Source organism: Eulemur rufifrons, chromosome 1 (assembly GCF_041146395.1).
Source record: "Eulemur rufifrons isolate Redbay chromosome 1, OSU_ERuf_1, whole genome shotgun sequence".
Lineage (NCBI taxonomy): Eukaryota > Metazoa > Chordata > Mammalia > Primates > Lemuridae > Eulemur > Eulemur rufifrons.
This window is the reverse complement of record NC_090983.1, coordinates 60233873-60257340: the sequence shown is the minus strand read 5'-3', so window position 1 is coordinate 60257340 and position 23468 is coordinate 60233873. Positions and strand designations below refer to the sequence as shown.

The following is a 23468-nucleotide window of genomic DNA, read 5'->3' as shown; positions in this document are numbered from 1 at the left end:
AGTCATCTCCTGGAAAGAGAAGTGCCTCTGGCAGAGTTCTAGGGGTCCTGTGATTCTCTTTTCACCACTCTGCCCTCTTCTATCACTCATTAACTTCTTGACAATATATCTTCCTTAATCATTCCAGCTCCTTCTGCTTCTCTTTCTGTGTTAATCCTTCCACACATTGCAAACCCATCGTGTGCTCTGAAATACCACAGCAAAGAAAGGTACTTCTAAAGGCCATCCATCTCTTCCACTTCCATCTTACCTTTTTGAGTCACATAGTTGGTGAACAAATGGAGCAGAAAACAAAAAAGCACATAAATTCTAAAGGTCCCTGGAATAATTTCTTCAGGGTTTATATCTCCTAGATCTCAAGTGGAGCTCAAATAGAAGCTGAGCATTGAGAACAGAGGTCTCAGTTGGAGTTCAAGATATATTTCACTAGCTGAGGGATTTTGGGCTTTATTTTCCTCATCTCTAAGAAAGAAAAAATAAAAACCTACTTCACAGTCCTATTGGGAATTTAATGAGATAGTTTATGCAAAGTGCTTATCACACTGCATGGCACATAAAAAGTGTTCAGTAAATGTGATCTATTGTTAACATTTGTAACACCTCCTTTCTCAAAGAATTATGGGAAACATTATGTTTGTCAGACTTTGTTTATGGAACTGATAAGCTTTCGCCAGTGTAATTTTTATCTATCCTTTGTTTCTTCATCAATCTTTTGATAACATGCTATTAAATATTAATAATTCATGCTAATTGGAACTAGTGTGATAAGCTATCCTTCTCATCAGTATTATCAATTTTTTTTAACATGGCATAAAAATCTGCCTTTTCTAGCTTTAAGGTCTGTGATGCTCCAATGATAATGCTACATGAGAAACATTAGATGTGGAGTTCAACTTCTTAAAATTGCCCTGAAGTTGGTAACCAATAATTTAAAAGTAGTAACTAAAACTGTACAAATGAAATTGTCCTTTTCAAATGTCCGTACATTTGTATTTCTTATATGTAGATATTTTACACAGAAAGAAGTGATGCAAGAAAAATATAAATAAATATTAGGTATAAACCAAATTCTTAGTCTTCCTTTATTTCCTGAATCAGATGGATGATAAAAAGATTGCTTGGGTGAGAAACAGTAAAATCATAGAAAAATTAAGTCATGATCTATGTCTGTAACTTAATGGAGGTTACATAAGGCTTACTTGATTTCATCCCTAAAAATTAAAATAATTTTGAAAATGAGGCTGCCAAAATAAAAGTATAGATTTTGTGATTTGAAGCAGTGCTTGAGAGATACATCACTGAGAAATTGTGTGTCATTGATTTGTTGTTGCTAGTCAAATGAATGCCTAACTCAGATTAATTTCAGAAAAAATATTACAGCTTGTTTTAAAACAGTTTAAATATTCTAGATGAGAATAAACACTTTTTCATAAAAACAAAATTACCATAGTCAAGTCAAAATCTGTTTACCCTGGAAAAAAGTGCTAACATAAAAAAAGAGTTGTTCAATAATATTTTACCAAAATTTTGTCAGAATGCCTTTAAAAACAACTCAAGTGCTCTGATTTTAACATTGGCATCATTAACCCAACATATTTATTGAATACCCACTATATGTCCAGATTTCTACTTACGTATAAGATCTAAACATAGTTTAATCAAAGGACATTGATTTCACACTCTATGACACATATGTTAATGAGAACATAGGAATTCACACAAAAAAATAATAGCATTACCATGATTGATTATAAAAGTGATATGCATTTTCTACATCCAGGACATTTATTCATTATTTGGTCAGCTTCTCTGTTTCAGGTACTGTATTATGAACTATATTTAGAGCAGTGACCAAGCAGGAAAACATCTCTGCCTTTGTGAAATTTGTATTTTCCTCAGAGAAGGCAGACAATAAACAAAACATGTCAGCTAAGTTTGTCAGATCAGTACTAGGGAGAAAATCAGAGGAGGAGGTGAGGTGTGGTACTGGGGGCCAGGCCAGCCCCACTATTGAGGCAGCTCTGAACCATGACCAGAATGAGGAAAGTGAGCCATAAGGAGCTCATGTGAGAGCATTCCAGGCAAAAAGATTAAAAGGCAGACACCTCCTGAAGAGGGAGCATGTCTGCCATATTTGAGTAACTAAAAAGAAGACAGAAAGTCTAAAGTGAGTAAGGGCAAGAATAACATAAGAGAAGTAAAGCGGACCAGATTGTGCAGAACATTGTGAGCATTTGGGCAGGCTTTGGCTTTATGCTGAGGAAGATGAGGAGCCACTGGAAATTTTTGAAAAGAGTAATATGTGATATGCCTTCAGGTTTAATAGAATTACTTGGTTGCTGTGTCATATAACCTCATGGTCCTCAAACTGGGATATTGTATCCCTAGGAGCATAGGGTGGCATGCCTAGAGGTACACAAAAATCTCAGGATAAGTTAGGAACATCTTCCTGAAGGGTAAAATTTACCCTCAAGATTATGGAGGAAATAATTACCATGTTAAGAAAAATATTTAAATATTATATAAATTATTGTAAAATTCCCATGGTTTTAAAGATAAAGTGAAGCTTCAATGGTATTTCATATTTGTGGCATCTTAGGCTTTAATCTTATGAGTTCAAGGGTCTAGGCCATCAAGAGTGATTTGGTGGAAAATTTGGGTAAAGTTGTCATAATTTATGTGCCCTGACAGAACAGTGTCTTATGTTAGTGCAAAAAGCTTATGAGATAAAATAGTCAAGTTTACACATTAAGGTGTACTAAGTCATCTTAATTATTTATTTATGCAGTCTTAATAGTATATTTTAAAAAATACAAATATATCATAATGATATTTTAGAAATAGAAGTAAGGTAAAATTTAAGGAATCAACTTTGTTCTTTTGACTTGCTTATTAATTAACTCTGGATAAGTTACTGAAGAATGGGCTGTGGTTCTCTCATCTATTTTGTAATGGGGGCAAAATGTAATGCTAGAATAATCTATGTAATAGAACTCTGGCTACTTGTTAAATGAAAGTGTGGCTTGCAATTTTATTTTTATGAAACAGATTCATCAGCATTACAGCTTCTGGATGACATGTATATATACATACTTTGTGGATAATAAAATATTATTAAACTTCTTGCACATTAGATACTATCACTTAATATGTCTTATCTAGGACTTCTATAAGGAAAATTTATATCAAATATTACAAAGACAGTATTTCAGACCAATTTAAGACCTAGAACACTGTGAGTTTTGGAATTGGTTTTCAGCACCACGGACAGCATTACTGCTGTAGGGAATGAAAGGCTTGCAATATCAAAAAACTTCAGTAGGGAGAATTTTAGTTCATATACCAGTCCCTGAATTTAAATGGTATTATTAAAAAGTGGGAGGAAAAATGCCTTTTTACTTTAAAATTTAAAAAATAGATATGGGCTTCAAAACTGACCATAAAATATATATTGAGCACATCATATGCTCAGTAAAACTTTTGTTTTATAAATGGTATAATTTACCAAAAGGATTCATTTAACAATTTAATTTTGCTATTTTGCTGTTACTTTCAAATAATATATAGTTATACACGATAGTATGCTACGATTATCAAATTTCGTATAACATGTTATTTGACATCTGTGTTTTTGAAATAGTTTAGAGAGCTTGGATTAACTGTAGATTTTCAGGTATATCTTTTAGTCATTTCATCATCCTACATCAACTTTAACCCTACAGCATTCCCCTAAACAGTAACAATGTTAACATAATGTGTTATGTGTTAACTTCTCTAGTAATAAAAATTATACTTTTCCACAAAGAGGTGTCCATTAACAATAAGCTTTATTTCTAAAATTATTTTGTGGGAGAAACATATTGGTTTTTCAGATTGGACAAAAAATTAAATAAATTGTAAGATAAGAAAAATTTAAACATAATATAAATACATTTAAGCCCCCAAAGTAGAATTAAAGTTTTTAAAATCCATTATAATGCTTCTTAAATGTTTAACTTACATTTAATTAAGGTAGTTGATTTGAAATACAGTGGAATGATGTGCTGTACACCATTTAATCATACTTGCTAAGTGCTGCATTGCCAAAGGAACTTGAATTGAAATGGTTCCACTTTTGGCCAGGAGATGGAGCTGTCATGTAAGATGCTGCCTTGAATTTATTTATTTATTTTTTCAATTTAGCATGCTGTTTTCTAACAGACATTGGGTACCATCGAGTGAGTGTCAGAACAGAAAGCTAAGGCAGAAGCAGAGAGGATGCTGCGGTCATCCTTTCTTGTTTTTGTTTTTCTTTAACGAGGACAGAACACGTGTGAGATTTTACTTTCTCCTCTAGTAAATGTTCTGAAGGATTGTGTTGGAGACTATTAGATTCAACATATACATGGATTCTGTGCTATGATTTACAGTTCTCTTTATTTCAGGTAAGCCAGCATGATTCTGTGTTTGATCTATCAATGAATTGTTATCTATGTTAATAGTGACATTTAAGACAAGATGTGTGCTTTGTAAGCTTGTATTCAGATCTAAAAGATTCAAAAGCTCTAATTTTAGCTGTTGTGCGTTTAGAAATCTTCCTAGGCCAAAATGAGCTCTGACTATGACATATTGTATTTTAAAATTTCTTCGGCTTTCTAGTCATTATGTCTGTCTATGGCTATATTTGTTTACCTTTTGAAGGTAACGCTTTCCAAGTGAAGGATAGTTCTTGCTCTCTCAAGGGAAATACTGTTCCTCAATGCAGTGAACAAATTGTAGAGATGTAATGAAGCAGATTAACATGGCAGTGGCTCTGCCAAAGCCCAGGGCTGAACCTTCTGATAGCAGCCTCAGAGGCACGCCAACATCCTAAGCCCAAAGGCCTTTTGAACAATTCCCGCTGGCTATGATGATATAAATTGTTTATGCTTTTGTTTATACCTTTTAGAAATACATAAGTCATTTCTCACACATGAATCAGATGTATGTAATGTGCTTAATATACTTGGAATGATAGTATAGACCCTCCCCCACCCCCAGTATGAATGTGAGGAGTAAACCAAAAACAAATTGCTGTGAAAATGGACTTTTCTTAGATTTTAGTGGATTTATGGTGGTAGGACTACGGCCATTTAAAATAGTTGATATTATAGAAGGTGCTCACATTGTCAATTATTTTAGGTCATGTGACATTAGCTGTGCTAAAGAGTGGAATGACTCAGTAGGTGGAAATTGCACGCAACAGCCTAGCTCCTCTCTGCAGCTTCTCATGGTTTCCCCTAAATCCTCTTTTTATTATTAACAGAATAATAGGAATAAAGAAATATCGAAATCCTATGTATAAAAGACACTGATGGTCATTTAGATAAATTTTGAAAATATTTAAAAATTATTTTTGTAAGATCATTTTTACATGCCTTACTCTCTCATCTTGTGGAGAGAGCTCCGTGTGTGTGTGTGTGTGTGTGTGTGTGTGTGTGTGAGAGAGAGAGATGGTGATGGTGGAGGTGGCAGGCGGGGGGCGGGGGCGAGCATCAGGATGTTTCTATCTCAGTCATCATTTTCCTATACAGAGGGAGTTGTGCTGTGTCAGAGGTTGTGAAGACTGTGGGGAATGATTTTATTAAATCGTTTGGACAAATTGAGGAAAAAAATCTGTTCTTTTAATATGATGAATCAGTAAAGAGTTTTCAGTGCTAATGTTCTATATACATGAGGATTTTTAGAATCACAGGGCTTTTTTTTTTTTTTTTTTAGCATTTATCTATTTTATCATTTAAAGAAAAGCAACTGTGGCTGAAAGATTAAGTGGCTTTCCCAGAGTCACATACTAAATTAGAATCAGGCAAGGCTAGAACACTGATTGACAGTTTTCAATATCTTCCATAGCAGTAACACAACTTAACTCTAGTGTGAACATATCCAGATGGTATATGCCAGATGTGTTGATATTAGCTGTATGTGTGTTTGGGGGGGTAAATGCTATAAAATAAAGTTTCTTTCAGTGACGGGTTGCTCACTGGCATATTATATGCAGTGCTCAATTTTCACAGGGTTTCTGTCAAAGCACCCAAAAAACTCAATTAACAACTATGGAGACTCTCTCTTTCTTAGAACATTCTGTTCACTGTTAGATGAGGTATACTCTTCTATCCTATGCCCATAAATGACATGGATGGCCAGATACTAGCTCACAACTCTACTCCTCCTACCTAATAGAACAAACTTCACATATAAATTAATCTGTTGACAATTGTAAGAGTGTCCTCTCATGTCCTGGTCTTCCCTCTTTTTTTCACTTACTAGGCACAGGCTACACCCTACTTCTTCAATATTTTGGGAAAAGAATGGGATTAAAATGTGTCACTTTTAAATATGATAGTTACGGAGTACCACATATCTGCCAAGAAATGTCTGTGGTAGAGATTGATAAATAAACAGTCACAGAGCTTACCTCACTTACCTCACAGAGTTTAACATAGAAATCTACATGCACACATACTACCATAGCTCAAAACATGAACACCAAAATGAGGAATGAAGAAAGGTGAAAAGTGAATGTGACCGGAATACCATCACCTGTCTTGTGCCAGGCACTGTGTTACATTCTAGGATTCAGAATAAAACAATTGTGACAATTTCTGTCTATGAGAAGCTGAGAACCCAAAGAAAAAGATTTTAGAAAGATATGATAGTTGAATTAGATCTTTAAGAGGATTTGGATAAAAATAAATAAAAACAAAAGATGCTTATTCCAGGAACATGGGTGAAGCAAGCAAACATACGGAAATGGGGAACTATAGGGCGTCCTATAGGAGAACTGTAGAGAGTGGGAATAATTGAATGTGATTGAAACTTTTGTTGTCATTGTTGTTGTTGCATTTCCCCTAGGGCAGCAAAAGTAAAGGTAATGAATTTGGCTTTGGATGTTGATGTTATGCATTTGATACACTGATATATACTCACACATTGAGATATTGTGTAAGAAGCCAAAGTTTTTCTGTCTACATATCAGATAAGAAGTTAAGGCCAAATATATGGGTCTGCATGAAGTTGTGGGCAAGAATTAGGTCACACATAAATGAACAGCAATGGGGAATAAGAGCAGAGTGAAGACGACTGAGAGCATAATTTTAACATTAGGGGAGTAAAAGGAATCTAGACAGGATTCATTAAAGGATTAATTGTGGAAAGTAATGGGGGAAATTGGAGGAATAACAATGTCATAGGAGGCAAATTAAATACCAAAGCAGGGATCAGCAACAATATAAAACCCATAAAAGGGCTGATTAATAAGAGAATAGGGTAGTGCTGATGGACTTTATTATTATTATTAGATCATGAATGAATTTGAAGAAAAGAGGTTTAGTAGATTGGCAGAGGCAGGGACACTGACTGAGGAGTAAAGAGAAATCTGAGGAATATTTAAGTTTTAAGACATTTACCGGGGAAAGATAAGAGAGATAATATTTTATAGCTTGATTTTAGTTAGGATTAGAGAAACCTAAGCCCCTTTGTAGAGTAAGCATATGAAGTCAGTAGAGAGAAATTGAGGAAAGAAGAAATAAAAAATAAATCATGATCCTAGAAGAGAAAGGAGAAGGAAGGTTCAAGAGTGTTATTGAGACAGGAAGAAAGGGTGGGTGATGATATAGAGCCAACTTGGTGAAACTCACTTTGGGTGGCCTGTTCTTGGAAATTAAATCCTTGTCTGTAAGATAAAATATCTCTTCTATTTAAATCAGTTGGTTCCTCAGAAAAGGCTATTTGTGGCATATGGACTTTCTCGAGGAAATAATTAATCCTCAATAGCAAAACACTTTCCTGCAGAACACATTTTGGTGACATTAATCCTTGAATTGGAGACTAATAACACTGTTTCTTGTTAAACTTATGGTACATACTTCAGTTAGCTATTTCTTATTCAGAATGACCTGTTTAAAAACAGGTTCTATTTAACACTAGCACTAGATTAGACCAACACATATCTATTATGCATATCTAGTTTGATTACTAAGGGCTGGTTTGCCAGCATCTAAATTAATTATTCAAGCTCCTTCCTTCTTTAACTCCCTCAGTTTCCTGAGTACTTTTACCAGGATTTGTGTGAAGAGAAAAGAAAGTTGATGTAATCACAAATTTCCTTCCCGTAAGGAAACTGGCCTTCTGTATGAAGCTTCCCACCATAAATTCTTTTTTCCCCCTCCCTTTCTGTTGGCAGTCTCAGAATCCTCTTGCGTCTTTCCTAGAGCCACTCTCCTCTAGGCATTGTCTTGCCCTCACTTATCATGGAGTGGCAGTGGGAAGCCTTGAAGAAGGGATAGACATTGATGAATTTTATACACATATTGATGATCATGCTGAATACCCTTAGCAATAGAATATTCCCTATTGAAATATTGTTTCTATGTATAAAAAGATAACCTACATCAAGAAAATGACATGAAATCCTATTAAAAATGAAAAGTAAAATCTTTTTGCTGATCTCCTTACAATATGCATGTTAGTGTCATCTCCCTTTTATCAAATTTGGGTTTAATGAAATTGGAAGTGAGTGGAAGCAGAGATGGAGGTTGACATTGCAAATCAAAAGTGTAATTTTTTCTGGTAATATTCGATTAAACTTTTCAATCAAGACCTTTATTTGGGAGAAGATATAATTACTAACTACATTAATAATAAAGAAAAATTTCAATCATGTAATATCTTTTTGTTTATTTGTGAAAAATTATAGAGAAATGGTTTAAGAATCCAGAGTTATTTAAATATATCTTATCTATCAGAATGTGTAAAAATATTTTTGAGGTTAAAACCATCATAATTTTGGTTAAAGTTTTTAAACTTTTTTTTTTTTCACATAAAATGATCTTGGGAAGCAATCACCCTCAAGAAGTGCTTTGAATTTTCTAAATTATTATTATAGTTTTAAATTATTAAGTCTTGGTATTTAGGACCAGTTGGGGTTATAATGTGCTTTCAACATGAGCATGTCTTGGTGATATTAACAAATAAATAGGCAATTATATGATTGTGTAATTATATACCCTGCTACATCTTGGGTTGGGGGATATGTGTGGGAGAGTGATGAAGGAATAACAAAATTCCTCTTAAGCATGTATGAAGGATAGAGGATTAGTTGGAATATCGTAATAAAAGAGAGGGAGTTTGTGATAAGATTAGGATAAGAGAAGACTGACACTATCTCCTTTCTCTGAATAACCGATCTCAAAAAGTGAAATATCTAGGGCATGAAGCAAGCCCATCAGGGGCAATGGTGATGACATCCCTTTTCAGCCCACCATTACCAGCTGGGATGTTTTCCTCTTTTTCTGTGTCTCCCCTGGATTGAGCAACTGAGGGAGCCCAACAGTTGTCAGGTAGCTAGGATCTGCCAGAGTAGTGCATAGACCTATACTTGCTATTTCTTGCATCAATAGTCCTGGAAATCAGGAGCCTAGTTATACAGACAGAGTGATCATAAAATGTATCATCTAAACCAGGATGTTGTTTGTTAATTTCTTCAGCATGACAGATGTAAATTAGGACTGTCCTAGGTAAACTGGGATGCACAGTTGCCCCGTTTCAAAGGACAAAAAGAGAGGAAAGTCAGAAGAGGACTCTGCCATGTTTTGCATTTAATCAGTCTACCCAAATAAATTGTTGATTATTTTGGTGCTTGGATGTCAGAAAGTTAAAATGTAAAATGGCCCATCAATTAGATAAAGAGCATTCAGATAAGCTGCTTCAATTGTTGGCCTTGATAAATCCACCAACTGAAATCTCTAATGACTCTTATTGAACCCTTAGTTTTATCACCAGGAATGATATAACTCTATGAATTTTCAGCCTGACTTCCCAGGAAAGTCAACTGTCTGGAGAAAAAAACTTTCAGTAAATTATATGCTGTTATTACCAACCTAGACTCATAGCATCATAAATCTATTCAAATATAAAAGCAAAAACAGGATAAAATATGGATTCAAATTATTTCCATATTTAGATATGCATCTTCTAAGGAGTTTGCAACTATTTCCACATTCAGATATTCATCTTCTAAGGAGTTTGCATGAATGTGTAAGTCTTTGAAGATAGGAAATTAGCTCCAAGAACACTGGCACTTTCTCCAGCATGACACCTATCCCAAATCTTAGTAATTTCTGTATGCATGTAGATGGGTTTTTAACAGACTATCATCTAAGTTTCTTAAATTCCCCTCCTCCAACAGTCACATTCTTTACTCTTCCTCAGACACTCACTCCCATGATTTTATCTTAGAGCTCTTGTGATCTGCCCATAATCTCTACTTTACGCATCGGCGCCACCTTTCTCGCTCATTTCATCTAGAAGCCCAACTTAAACTCTTCTTTAACCCAACCAAGGTTGTAAATCATTGATCTTATCACACTTTGATTGTCCTTCACTTAATGTCTTATTTCCTTTCATTAAATAAATTCCATGGTCATTGATAATAATCACTCCTTGTGTATACACGCACATTTAACAAACCTCCCCCTATCTTAATGTTTTGGTTTGGTTTGGTTTTTGATAACTGCCTGGATAAATTCTCATTCTGGTTATAACCAACTTCCCCATTACTCCATGCCTCTACCCATGCAGTTGGACACAAGCACAGTGGGTCTTTCGTGATGTCTGTCAATCGTGCCCTAGACCATTCATTCTTCCAGCTTCCTGGACTTAGATTTCACACTCTCTTTTCTCTTTGCAAACCACCAATACCTCCTTCCCGATCTTCACTCTTGGTTGACAACTTTGCTTCAATTTGGAAACAATCAGAAAAGATTTCTCCCCACAGACTTCCATCACTACATGTACCTCCTCACCAAGCAAGTTCTGCACCCACATAACCTGACCTCCCACCTGTTACCTTAAATCAACTATCCCTGCCTCTATCTAAAATAATCCCTACATATGTGCACTACTTTCTTACCTACACAAGGGCGACACTGTATGAACTTTTTCTCTTTCTCTTCTACATCAATCATTTTACCTCTTAACTATATCAACATATAAGCATTTTATTATTGCTCCTATATTTACATTATTTTTTACTTCCTTCATCAACCACATCTTCATTTTTTTTCTCCTCTTCGCAAAAATGCATATCAAAAGTAGTTGCTATATTCCTCTGTCTCTGTTTCTCTCCTTCTGTTCTCTTTTAAATTTAGTTTAGTCAGGTTTTTACTCCCATCATTTTACCGAATCAGCTCTTCATAAGGGTCCAATGACCCCTGTATTGTCAAATCTGGTGGTCCATTCTCTGTTTTCATCTTACTTGACCACCCAGCAGTATCAGACACAGTGTATCACTGCTGCCTTCCCTTGGGTTCCAGGACAGCACACAATGTTGACTCTTCTCCTCCCTCATTGTTCACTCCTTCACAGTCACTCTACTCTTTTCTTTATCTAGATCTGCTTTCTTGTGCTTCCATTGAGCTTCATGGAATTTATATGCATTTAAATGACAACGTCAAGATCATTCAAATATTTAGCTCCAGTTTTCTGCTGAACTAGATGTATGTGTTTAACTGCTTATTTGGTTTGAATATCTAGTCGATATCTCATAGTTAATATCCCTAAACTAACTTTCTGATCTTCCTTCTCCCCAGCCAACCTGTTCCAACCCCAGCCTTCCCCATCTTATTTGTTACGGTGGTAACTCCAGTCTTCCTGATCCTTAGGCAAAAACCCTGGTGTCACCTTTGATGATTCTCTTTCTGTCACATCCCACATCCAATCCCTCAGGAATTCCTGCTGATTCCAATTTCAGACCATATCCAGAATCCATGTCCTGCCACCTCCATGCTGCCTCCCTGATCCAGCTGCTCATCATCAAGTCTCTCCTGGATTTCTGTTTTCATTTTCTAACTAGACTTCATTCTTCTACTCCTTCTCCTCAAAATCTATTTTCAACAGAGCAGACAAAAGTAAGATTATGCCACATTGCTGCTGAAAATCTGGTAAGCAATGCCCAGTTTTCTCAGAGCAAAAGCGTCCTAGAATTTCCAATAAGATACTATCTAACTTGGTCTCTGTCCCATTACATACGGTGTTTCTCTGAACTCATCTCCAATTTTTTCCTGTTATGTACTTTAACTATTTCTTGAATATTCCAGAAACACTTCAATTTTGGGGGCTGCTTCCTCTGCCTGGAAAGTTTTGCCTCAGGTATTTGCATGACTGACCCCCTCAGCTGCTTAAAATCTGTGCTCAGATGTGATTTCTAAATAATGCCTTCTCTGACTATCCTCTTTAAAATCTTAGCCGGCTTCCTCTAACCCCATTGTTCTGATCTCCCACTTTCTGCTATATTTTCTTTTCTTTGTTCTTCTTTGTTTCCTTTCTTTTCCCCCTTCCCTTCTTAGAATTCTTATCACTGTGCAGCATACTGTATGCTTTCTATTTCCCCCGTCAGTGATGTAAGCTCCAAGTGGGCAGAGATTATTATCTGTTTGATATACTGATGTTTCACAAGTGCTCAGAATGGTTCCTGGTATAAAGAAGGGACTTAAAATTTGTGTGTTGAAGAAATGAATGAATCTTAGACACTTAAATTTATTCCTTTAAGCATACCATGCTTTCTTTATTTTTATTGGACTGATTCACATTTATAAATGCCCAGTACAGTCAGACTGATTTTTCAATCAGTATTTATGCCAATAAGAATGAAATGTATGTTAATATTATAAAAACAAGCCTTACAGGAAGGCAAATGTGTCATTAATACTGACTGATAATCTACTCCTGGTTTACATAACATTTAATATGTTTCTCATGTGACTTTACTTTCTCATTATTCTTTACTTTCTTGTCCATATGAGCTCCCCAAAGTCAGGAACTTGGTCATCATATTTGCCTCCCAAACACCACGCCCATTTGTCTGGCCAATAAGTTTTAAAAACACTTTGGTTTAGTCATAGGATGAACATACACTTAAAATTTGATATTGTTCCAGCATGTGCTGTATGTCCTGAACTTTCTCTATGTGGATTGCTCTAGTTCTTACCACCACCCTGTTTCAAGAGGTATCAGTCTCATTTTTACAGATGTAGTAAAACTGGTGTTTCCTCCAGGCCTCCATTCTTTCTCAATCATTGCAGTATCCTCACTGTCTAATCTCTAGTGACCATATCAGCAAGTCAATTCTACTCCCTTGTTAGAGATGAATAGAAGTAATGCTTACAATGCCAAATTTCTCGGAAATGTTTTGTTTTTGTTTTCAGTTGGAAGTGAACCTTTAGCTTTGGGAATAAGAGGCAATGAGTGTTGTTTTTTTGCTCAATTCTATGAGGAAAATTGACCTCATCTTTTTGTGCTTTCACTCCCTTAACTGTAATAAAAGTATTTACTACCTTAGTTTATATAAACCACTAGGATTTAATCAAATTTACCCACTTGACTCTCCTAAAGAGTCTTCAAGCATGTCTTGTTCTAAATCTCAGCTTAGATATTTGCCCTTGTTTAACACCTAAGGTCTATATTGCTTTATTTATAGAAAGTTTTATCTAATATAAATATGCCAACCTGCTATTTATATCAATACTGAAAAAATGTTCACTAAATATATTTCTTCCCTTCATAGATTCCAGTGGTTCACCAATTTTTTTTAATAATCTGCAGTGCTTCAGAAAATATCTAATATGAACTTGTGTCCTAATTAAGTCTAACTCAAATGTCACTTCCTATATGATGTTCCCTCTGTTTTCATATGCAATGTATACTTCCATTGCACCTATCTCTATGCTTGTTTTATGTAGACTAGCCAGATGTATGTGCACCTGAGTTGTCTCTCATATGTAACTGTGTGCTGTGTAAGAACAGATACTGTGTTGTATAGTTCTACCAAGGTACCCAGTACCTGTACAAACTGTCTTCCATAGGAGGTAATCAATATATCTGCTGAGCTCTAGTCATTTAAAACTTCAATAAAGGTACTGTTTGAAATTTCTTACTTTTACAACATAACTATGTCCTACTTCAAATGACTTATTAAAATAGCTCAATAGTTTGCCTTAATACAACTGCCTTTAATACCTTTTAAATTTAGTGTTTGTTTGAGTTGACTATCCAGTGATTTTTAAAATGATGTGGATGTAATATATATAAAATTTTCAGAGAAAACTTACTAGTTATAATTTGGGAAGAAGTTTTCCTCTCTCTCTCTCTCTCACACACACACGCGCGCGCACACACACACACACACACACACACAATCTCTATTTCCAAGTCTTGTTCATAAGAAATTGTTTTAGTCTGTAAATAATTTTTATAACCAATAACAGAATTAACCAACAATAGTCACACACACACACTCTCTCTCTCACACATATGTATACATAGCCTAATTCTCCTCCATCATTATTATCTCCAAAAGTGCACTTTATAAAATATAATGACCTAGCTTCTATAGGAGGAAGTGAAACATAGACTGCAATACTCTTCTAATATCGTAATGGCAAGGAACGTGTATTTTGCAGGGATTTCAGACCTTTAATTGCAGAATTGTTTGAGACAACGCCTTGCTCAGCCAGTAAGTTTACTCCCAGGTGCTTCATCATTTTCTCCTGAGACTCGGGTTTCTCAGATTCCTGACCTTGGTTGACTCAATCAAAAAGTTCTGTTCATTATTAAAGATAATAAAGAATAATAAATGAAACAAAATATGATTTAATAAGTCAATATAAGACATTTTACAACTTAAAACATTCTAAAGCATGGGAGTGGTTTTTCACTATATTTCAGTATATAATATCTTAGTTTTAGTGACAATGTTTCTAGCAAATGGAGGGAAATGATGTTTCAGGACCTAGTGTTCCTTACAGCAAATAACAAACAGGAAAATGTAAGCAAAACCAGACCAAAACAAAACAAACAAAAAAATGTATTGGCTGGGTAAAGGGTGGCCTATAGACAAGGACAAGTATCGGGAATATTCTGACACATGGGTGGTAAGAACCAATAGAACATTAGCTATTCAGAGGTAGGGGATGGGATGAGGGTGGCAGAAAGCAAACAAAAGAAACTTAACAATAGCAATAATAAAAGAAAAAAGTCAAAGGGGCATATTTTTACATTTAGACTTTCAAAGAGAGCATGACATCACTTTGTCTTAGGAATTTCATGCAAAATGTGTATGTTGACATGCTGGGTGTCTTCCAGCCAGGTAAAGATTCCTATTACCTGTAGGGCACAAAATTCTCTCTACAATGAATGGGGCTGGGGTATTTATTCCCCAGATCCCTCCCTACCACAATGCCATGGTTGAATGCAAATGCCACAGCTCCTCCCACTTGTGGCCTCTTTTCGTCTGGATTCCTGTAATTATTTTCTCCTTGTGCTGTGCTTCCTGCTGCTGCTAGCCCTGGGGTGCTCCCTGCTTTGTTAGTTTCCCTTAATCTTAACACACCTTTGTGAATAGTCCTTTTTTGTTTGTTTTACTCTCTTCAATTAAATTCTCCTTTTGGGGTGTGTCATCTGTTTTCTGCCTAGGCTTTGATTGGTACAGTAGCTAACATTTATGGAATATTTACTACAGTACAGGCAAGATTGAAACAATTCACATGAATCTGACTATTTGATCTCAGTGATCCTGTGAGTTAGGTACTATTGTGACAACATTTAAAACATGAGGACACTGAAGAACATAGAGTTTAAATAACTTGATGATCACATAACTAAAAGCTATCTAAGACAAAATAAAATCCATCTAAGCTCACTCTATGGCTGAGCTTAGACGTGGTGGTAAATTAATTAATATGCTTTTAAAGATAATCTCATGTTTTTGATGTCTCCATAAATCCCATCAACAAAATCTAAGTACAGGAAAAAAAAAAGAAGTAGAAGCAAGTCGGGAAAATTTAGCTCACAGGTAATAAAACTAGACACAGAGATCTAAATTTGGAAATAGCCTATACATCAATTGTGCATATCTAAATGTTTCAAGATATTAAGTATCTTAATTTTAGGAAAAATGGAAAGGAGAGGGGCAGCATTTTGTTCAACATATAAAGAAAAGTTCTTATTAATATAAATGTATTATAGATTTAACTAAAAAAGTCTATCTGCTATCATCCTTTTTAGTGATCAAATATAGATATGAATTAAATTGAAGATAAAATAATTACTTAAATCTCTAATGACTTAATAAAGTAAAATCAGTAAATGCATTTTACTTATCAGTTATCTCCCTGAAAATGCATATAATCTTTTTAAATTGATTTTTTTAATTTAAAAAAACCATCATGCAATTAAAACAAAATGATAAAAACGTTCTTTATTAGGAAATTCTTGCTAATTTTTATGTAGGAGTGTGACAAATATGACATCAGCATTTATTGTTATTCCATCTACAGAAATTGGAAAAGAAGGCGATTTCACTGGTTTATTAAATCCCTCAGTGTCTTCTACTTTCCCTTTCTAACATTTACATTCGAAATTCTCTTCCTGCCTACATATCTGGTAGTCAATAATCTTTCTTCCATTTAGTTTATGAAATTCTTCATGACATGACATAGACTTTGACAGTGCTGTTTTTGATCTGCATGATACTCAGCAGATGGATTTGTGATAATATCACTGACAGGCCACGTACAGTCTACTAGTGGTCAGCAAACTGTGGTCTTTTACAACATCTTTTTTTTAAGATGGTTGGGAAATAAAGATTTCATGACATGTTAAATTAGAAGGTTAGTGTCCATAAATAAAATTTTAATGGAACATAGCTATACTCATTTTTGTACAAAATTTCCATGGCTATTTTCACCCTATGAGGTGAGAGTTGGGTAGTTGCAACAGAGACCATATGGCTCACAAAGCCTAAAACATTCACTAAATGGCCCCAGTAGCAACCAAGTTGTGGACTCTGGCCTACATAGTCACTACACTACAATTGCAGTGTTGGTGTTGGACAGTATTTCCACTTCTGGATGAATGATCTTATATAGTGAGAAAAGTTTAGGATTGATAGTAATTATTCTTTGAATGTTTGGTAGAATTCATCAGTGAAGCCATCAGGTCATGAGCTTTTCTTTGATGAGAGACTTTTTATTATTGCTTCTATCTTATTACTTGTTATTGGTTTATTCAGGTTTTGGATTTCTTTCTGGTTTAATCTTAGTAGGTTGTATGTGTCTAGGAATTTATCCATTTTTTCTAGGTTTTCTAATTTATTGGCATATAGTTGCTCATAGTAGTCTCTAATGATCCTTTGGATTTCTGCAGTATCAGTTATAATGTCTCCTTTTTCATCTCTGATTTTATTTATCTAAATCTTCTCTCTTTTTCTTAGTGTGGCTAAAAGTGTGTTAATCTTTCTATCTTTTCAAAAAACCAACTTTTCATTTCATTGACATTTTGTAGTTTTTTTTTGCTTCAATTTCATTTATTTCTGCCCAGAAATTAATTGTTTCTTTTTTTCTCCTAATTTTGGGTTTGGTTTGCCTTTGTTTTTCTAGTTCTTTGAGATGTATCATTAGGTTGGTTATTTGAAGCTTCTCTACTTTTTTGAGGCAGATACTTATTGCTATAAACTTTCCTCTTATTACTGCTTTTGCTGTATTCTATACATAGGTTTTGATATGTTGTGTTTTTATTTTTATTTATTTTGAGAAACTTTTAAGTTTCTTTTTTAATCTCTTCATTAACCCACTGGTCATTCAGGAGCATATTGTTTAATTTTCATGTGTTTATTTTCCAGTGTTCCTCTTGTTATTGATTTCTAGATTTATTTAATTGTGGTCCGAGAAAATACTTGATATGAATTCATTTTTTTAAAATATGTTAAGACTTGTTTTCTTGCCTAACATAGGTCTTTCCTTGAGAATGGTCCATGAGCTGAGGAGAAGAAAATGTATTCTTCAGCTATTGGATGAAATGTTCTGTAATATCTATCAGGTCCATTTGGGCCAGAGTGCAGATTAAGTCCAATGTTTCTTTATTGATTTTCTGTCTGGATGATATGTCCAATGCTGAAAGTAGTGTGTTGACGTCACCAACAATTGTTGTATTGAAGTTTGTCTTTTTCTATAGCTTTGTCAATATTTACTTTGTATATCTGGATGTTCCAGTGTTAGGAGCATATATATTTAGAATTGTTATGTCCTCTTGCTGAATTGACCCCTTTATCATTATATAGTGACCTTCTTTGTCTCTTTTTACAGTTTTTTTTTTTTGAAATTTATTTTATCTGATAGAAGAATAGCTATTCGTGCTCTTTTTTGGTTTCCATTTGCATGGAATAGCTTTTCCATGCCTTTAGTTTAAGTCTATGTGTGTCTTTATAGGTGAAGTGTGTTTCTTGCAGACAATATATGGTTAGCTCTAGTTTTTATTTTTATCCATTCACCCAATCTATGTCTTTTCTTTAGAGAGTTAGTCTATTCACATTCAATGTTATTATTGATAGGTAAGGATTTCCTAATGTTATGTTATTATTTGATTTCTGGTTGTTTTATGGTCATCTCTTTCTTTCTTATTTCCTTACTGTCTTCCTTTGTTAAAAGTATATTTTTGCAGGATGTAATATTCTAGGGTTAAGGTTTTCTTCCTTCAGTGCTTTGAATATGTCATGCCACGCTCTCCTAACCTGTAGGTTCCCACTAAGATATCTGTTGCCAGATGTATCAGAGCTCCTTTGTGTGTGTGTGTGTGTGTGTGTGTTTTTTCTTTTTTCTTGCTTCCCTTAGGAACTTTTTTAATCCATGACATTTGGGAGCTTGATTATTAAATGCCTTGAGGTAGTATTGTTTGGGTTAAGTCTGCTTGGTGTTCTATGACTTTCTTGTACCTGAATGTTGATATCTTTTCTAGGCTTGGAATGTTCTCTGTTATTACTTCTTTGAATAAATTTTCTACCCCAATCTCTTTCTCTACCTTCTCCTTAAGGCCAATAACTCTAGATTTGCCCTTTTGAGGCTATTTTCTAGATTCTGTAGGTTTGCTTCATTCTTTTTTATTCTTTGGTCTTTTATCTCTTCTGACTTTGTGTTTTCAAATAGCCTATCCTCAAGCTCATTAATTCTTTCTTCTGCTTGTCAATTCTGCTGTTGAGAGACTCTGATGCATTTCTCAGTTTGTCAGTTGAATTCTTCAACTCCAGAATTTCTGCTAGCTTTTTTTTTTATTATTTCAATTTCTTTGTTAAATTTCTCTCATAGGCTTCTGAATTTTTTCTCTGTGTTATCTCGCAGTTTATTGAGCTTCGTCAGGACAACTATTTTGAATTCTCTGGAAGTTCACATATTCCCATCACTCCAGGATTGGTCACTGGTACCTTATGCATTTTGTTTGGTGAGGTCATGTGTTCTTGGATGTTTTTGATGCTTGTGGATATTTGTTGATGTCAGGCATTGAAGATTTAGGCATTTATATAATCTTCACAGTCCAGGCTTGTTTGAACCCATCCTTCTTGAGAAAGCTTTCCATATACTCAAAGGGTATAAGAGTTTTATGGTCTAAGTCTTTAGTCACTGCAGCCATATCAGCACGGGGGGTGCTCTAAGCCCAATAATGCTGTGACTTGCAGACTCCTGATGGTACCGCTTTGGGGGAATTGGGTAAGATACAGGAGAGTTCCCTGGATTATCGGGCAAAGTCTCTCACTCCCTTTCCTCACTCTCTGTCCTGCGCTTCTGGAGGTGGGGGAGGAGTGACATAGGCACTCCCTTGTGGCCACCAGCACCAGATAATACCTGAAGCCAGCCTATTCTCACCCAAAGCTCATGGTGACTTTTCCTGGCTACCTCTGATGTTTATTCAAACCCATGGGCTCTTTAGTCAGCAGGTGGTGGATCCTGCCAGGATTGGGTCATTCCCTTCAGGGCAGCATGTGTCCTGTGGCCCAGGGTGGATCCAGAAATGCCTTCTAGGAACTAAGGCCTGGACTCAGGGGCTTCAGTAGTCTGCCTGGTACTTTATTTTACTGTGGTTGAGCTGCTACCCAGTTGCAAAACAAAGTCCTCTGAACTATTATCTTTTCTTTACCCAAGTGAAAGAAGACTCCCTGAGCTACACTGCCTGTAGTTGGAGGGTGGATGACACAGGCACAGGCTTGGCCACTACAGCTGGTGTCTCACTGGGTCACCTGCACCCCAATCTACTGACTCTGAGCCAGCACAGCTACAAGAATTGCCCAAGGACTGCACCGTTTCTGGCTCAACTGCCTTAGGAATTGAGTTTAGTTCCCAGGTGGTGAGGGTAGCAGAACTCAGGTTTCAAAGTGGAGGACTTTTCTCTGGTTGGGCCGATCTAAATGCTCTCTGGTCTATTGCACCAGAATAATTCTGCCCTGTGCAGTGTTCCCCTGTGCTAGAGAAGTCTTGGGTTTCAATGCAAAGTCCCACAGTCACTTCACTCTCCTTCCCCAGGGCACACAAATTCTCTCTTCACCAAGGATGCTCTCACAACACTGCTGGGGGTAGGGGCTGTGAGGTGTGGTGTACACAGTACAAGACTGCCTTTTCTGCACTCTTCAGTGCCTCTTTCCTTGTCATAATGTTAAAACCAGGTACTATGATTGCTCACCTAATTTTTGATTCTTCCGAAGGTGCATGCTTACGTGGATAGTTGCTGAATTTGGTGTTTGTGCAAAGAGCCGATCACTGGAGGTTTCTATTAAAGCCATCTTGCCCCATCCCTCACCAGTTCATATTCTTTTTTGACCCATTGCTGTAATGTACTTAATTAATATGTTTTTAAATATTTTATCATTTCTGCATTATTATTTTGTACCTTATTTTTGGTGCATTATTTTTTAAGTAGCTGGTAAGTTTTATTTTATTCTATTTAAGATTTTTATACCTGTATTCATTAATGACATTGGTTGTAGATTCCATTTTTGAGGGTGTTCTTTTGGTAAAGTTTTAATATCAAATTTATATTTGCTTCTGAAAACATTTTTTTGAATAATTTTTCTATGTTTCTATGCTTTGAGCCAGCTTGCAAGATGTGGAAATAAATTGTTTCTAGATGATTTTAATATTTTTTCCTAGAAGATATCAGTAACTCTTATAAAATATCTTATTGTTATTTTAAGGTAGTTTTATATATTTTTTTCAATTCATTTCCTTATAATTTTCCTGGTCATGTTCTCTACTTCTTGCATCACTTTAACAATTTTGCTTTCATAGACATGTCCATTTCATAGAGAATTTCACAGATTTTAATGTAGTTAATAATTTCATTTTGTTTATATACTTGATTTCTCAAAAACTAACAAATAAGAATTTATGTTTTCTACACCTGTGCTGAATTTCTAACAGTTTTGCATAGTAATACACTACTATTAACTTTATGAATTTATGACTAATATATATTTATTGGAAAACTTATCTTTATAAATATAAAATTACCTTGATTATCCATTTAAGTTATTTTTGCCTGAAAATATATTTTGTCTTTAATAACATTGCAAAACTTACATTTTTGTTTGTATTTGCCTGATATATTTTTGCCCATTTTTTATTTTTAATTTTGGCAATTTGTTCCCTGCTTCTTTTAAATAAACAGCATCTGTTCAACTTCTCTTTGTGATCTAATTTGGTACTTTTTGTTAGTTAATATGAATCAACTAATTCACAATTTATTGTCCTAAATATTAGGTATATTTGGCTTTTCTTCTGATAATTTATATTGTTCTTATCATTTTTTGTGACTTTTCTATTTGGGTATGGCAACTGCAGTTTTTTCCTTCTTTATTTTTTCTTCTTCTATTTTGTCTAGTTATTTATAATGCATATTGCCTCTTTCATTCCTTTATTTTAAAGGAAATTGCCAACATCATAAATGAAACAATATCTATGAACTACGCTGACATAAGATAAAAACATTATTTTTTTCTTCCCTGTCTAACTATTTCCCAGTTTTAAAAATATATACATTATTGAGTATTCATACTAATTTTTTGAAATGTTCTTCATAAGTATATTATTTTATAACTTTGTTGACAACAATGATTTAAATTTGGCTCTATGGTTTAACTCCAAGTCCTGAGAGTTCTTTTATATTACAATTTCTACATTCTTTCTATCATTTTCTGTAGAGCTGAAGTATATCTCAGAATCACCTCTTCAGGCAGCACATATTGATGATATATTTTCTCAGCCGTTGCTGTGTGAAAATATTTCTGTAATGTCCTCATATAGGAATAACAATTTCAGTTGATACACAAATATTTCTCTCTAAAATATCTTATTTTTTTATTCTCAGACATCTAATATGGGAAAGATCAGATACAGCAAGGTTTTTGCTTATGTGTTTCCCGTCTTTGGAAGCAAATCACTTTTCTCCAACAGAAACTTGAGGGATTTTTTTCTTTTAATCCTTTAACCTCCCCTAGCTCAATTGGAAATGTAAATATTTGGGGTTATTTTCACTAATGTATGTGTTATTAAGTGATCCTTTTTGATTTACAGACTCTTTTTTTACTCTGAGATCTTGGGAAACTTCTAGAGTTTGTCTTCTATTCAACAGATTTAATTTCTGCATTTTCAAATCTGCTGGTTACTGTTTGTATTTTACTTATGAAGTTAGCTATTTTTAAAAGTGCCCATGCAGTCTCCAATTGGATTCCCTTGCTGTCAGCTTCTCTTCATAATTAAAGTGTCCTCTTTAATCTTTATCAGAATATTTTCCAATATTAAAATGTCCACTCTGGTTGTTGTCCTAATTGTTTTGTAGGGAGGTATCTTCCGTGATTATTAAGAACATGCTCCTTATTTTGAACAATGGTATCTTTTCACTTGTGTGGTGATTTTGTTCCTGCTTACTCATCCTTGGAGAAGATATTCTATGCTGTGTAACACTGGGATCCAGTGACTGTTTTACCCTAAAGTAAATGCCTTCAAATCCTGAATGTATTCATAAATAAGGAGACATAACAGACATATGCACTGACTTTAATAAGCATATATTTTTATGTATTTAATAGAAAATAATTCCTATATTTATTATCTCTTAGTTCAAATAACTTCTCTTTCATTTTTTTAAACTCATAGCTTTTTCCTTCTTTCTTTTTTCTTTAGAGATAAAAACTTATAACCAGTGAAAAGAACACTGGACTCAGAGTCAGACAAATGGATCTGACAGTAACTACCTACAGAGTTGTTTCTCCGTATCTGTGGGGGATTGGTTCCAGGGCCCCCATGGATAGCAAAATCTATTGATTCTCAAGTCCCTAATATAAAATAGTGTAATATTTTCATATAACCTATGCACATATCTCTAGATTAGTTATAATACCTAATACAAAGTAAATGTTACATAAATAGTTGTTATACTGTATTATTTAGAGAATAATGACAAGAAAAAAATCTGTACGTTTGGCATAGATGCAATTTTTTTTCAAATATGTTTGATCTGTGCTTGTTTGAATATGCAGACACAAAGCCCATGGACACAGAGTGCCAACTGTATTTTTAAATTCTTTAATCCCCAATTTTATCTCCTATAAAATGAAAGAAATGGGACTATATTCT

At 34.7% G+C, this 23468-nt stretch overlaps 1 protein-coding gene across 2 annotated transcripts in view; it reads left to right on the top strand.

Annotated features, from left to right (window-relative positions):
• Positions 1-4195: 4195 nt before the first annotated feature.
• LOC138385555 (sodium channel protein type 2 subunit alpha) overlaps positions 4196-23468 on the top strand; it is a 126331-nt gene continuing 107058 nt past the window's right edge. For both annotated transcript variants that reach the window (XM_069471924.1, XM_069471926.1), the window contains exon 1: positions 4196-4424. The gene's annotated coding sequence lies outside the window, so the exon portion shown is untranslated. The remainder of the gene's footprint in view (positions 4425-23468) is intronic.